This window comes from Arachis duranensis, chromosome 7 (genome assembly GCF_000817695.3).
Source record: "Arachis duranensis cultivar V14167 chromosome 7, aradu.V14167.gnm2.J7QH, whole genome shotgun sequence".
NCBI classification, from domain to species: Eukaryota; Viridiplantae; Streptophyta; class Magnoliopsida; order Fabales; family Fabaceae; genus Arachis; species Arachis duranensis.
Genome location: NC_029778.3, coordinates 24559049 through 24561226, shown reverse-complemented (window position 1 = coordinate 24561226; position 2178 = coordinate 24559049).

Below are 2178 nucleotides of genomic sequence, written 5' to 3'. Positions count from 1 at the left end.
TGGCCGAATGCACAAGGGAGGAGGAGGACGAAAATCCTAGTGAGGAAGACCTCCTGGGACGTCCCTCAAGCAAGAAGGAGTTTCCTATTAAGGATCCAAAGGAATCTGAGGCTCATATAGAGACCATAGAGATTCCATTAAATCTCCTTCTGCCATTCATGAGCTCTGAAGACTATTCATCCTCTGAAGAGGATGAAGATGTGACTGGAGAGCAAATTGCTCAATACTTAGGAGCTATCATGAAGCTGAATTCCAAGTTGTTTGGTAATGAGACTTGGGAAAGTGAACCTCCCTTGCTCATTAGTGAACTAGATACTTGGATTCAGAAAACTCTACCTCAAAAGAAACAAGATCCTGGCAAGTTCCTAATACCTTGTATCATAGGCACCATGACCTTTGAAAAGGCTCTATGTGATCTAGAGTCAGGGATAAATCTTATGCCACTCTCTGTAATGGAGAAGCTGGGGATCGTTGAGGTACAACCTGCCTTGTTCTCATTACAATTGGAAGACAAGTCCTTGAGACAAGCTTATGGAATAGTAGAGGACGTGTTAGTAAAGGTTGAAGGCCTTTACATCCCTACTGATTTCATAATCTTAGACACTAGGAAGGAAGAGGATGATTGCATCATCCTTGGAAGACCTTTCCTAGCCACAGCAGGAGCTGTGATAGATGTCAACAGAGGTGAATTAGTCCTTCAATTGAATGGGGACTACCTTGTGTTTAAGGCACATGGCCATCCCTCTGTGACAAAAGAGAGTAAGCATGAAGAGCTTTTCTCAGTTCAGAGTCAAGAAGAGCCCACACAGTCAAGCTCTAAGTTTGGTGTTGTGAGGCCACAACCAAACTTTAAGTTTGGTGTTAAGACCCCATATCCAAACTCTAAGTTTGGTGTTGGGACTACACTAACATTGACTTGATCACCTTGTGGCTCCATGAGAGTCATTGTCAAGCTATTGACATTAAAGAAGCGCTTGTTGGGAGGCAACCCAATTTTAATTATCTAATTTTATTTTATTGTTATTTTGTGTTTTATTAGGTATATGATCATGAAGAGTCACAAAAAAATCATAAAAATTAAAAAAAGAGTCAAAAACAGAAGAAAAAAATTTTTACCCTGTTTTATTAGGTACATGATCATGAGGAGTCACGAAAAAATCAAAAAAATTAAAAACAGAAGAAAAAAATTTTCACCCTGGAGGATGCACAGGCTGGCGTTCAACGCCAGTAAGATGCATCTGGCCGGCGTTCAACGCCAGAACAGAGCACCATTCTGGCGCTGAACGCCAGAAACAAGCAACATTCTGGCGCTGAATGCCAGGAATGTGCCCAGAGAAGAAAAGCTGGCGCTGAACGCCAATAACAAGCATGAAACTGGCGTTCAACGCCAGAAACATGCTTTACATGGGCGTTGAACGCCCAGAACGTGCACCAATGGGCGTTTAAACGCCAGAATGCTGTGCAAAGGCATTTTACATGCCTATTTGGTGCAAGGATGGAATTCCTTGACACCTCAGGATCCTGTGGACCCCACAGGATCACCTCAGGATCTGTGGACCCCACAGGATCCCCACCTACCATATTCCCTAATCACACTCTCCTAATCCTAATCACACTCTCCTACTCCCCATGACACACTTCCCAACACTTCTCACCAATCACCTCAATTTCTCTTCCCAATTGCCCCATTCACCACTCACATCACCCCACTCTTCCCCATAAACCCCACCTACCTTCATAAAATTCAAATTCAATTTCCCACCCATTCCCACCCAAAATGGCCGAACATACACCCTCCCCTCTCCCTATAAATACCCTTCCATTCTACTTCATTTTCCCACAACACAACCCATCTTCTCCCACTTAGCCGAACCTACCTCTCTCCCTCTCTACCCTATTCTCTTCTACTTCTTCTTCTCTTCTTTTCTTTCTTGCTCGAGGGCGAGCAATATTTTAAGTTTGGTGTGGTAAAAGCATAAGCTTTTTGTTTTTCCATTACCATCAATGGCACCTAAGGCCAGAGTATCCTCTAGAAAAGGGAAAGGGAAGACAAAAGCTTCCACCTCCGAGTCATGGGAGATGGAAAGATTCATCTCCAAAAGCCATCAAGACCACTTCTATGATGTTGTGGCAAAGAAGAAGGTGATCCCCGAGGTCCCTTTCAAGCTCAAAAAGAAT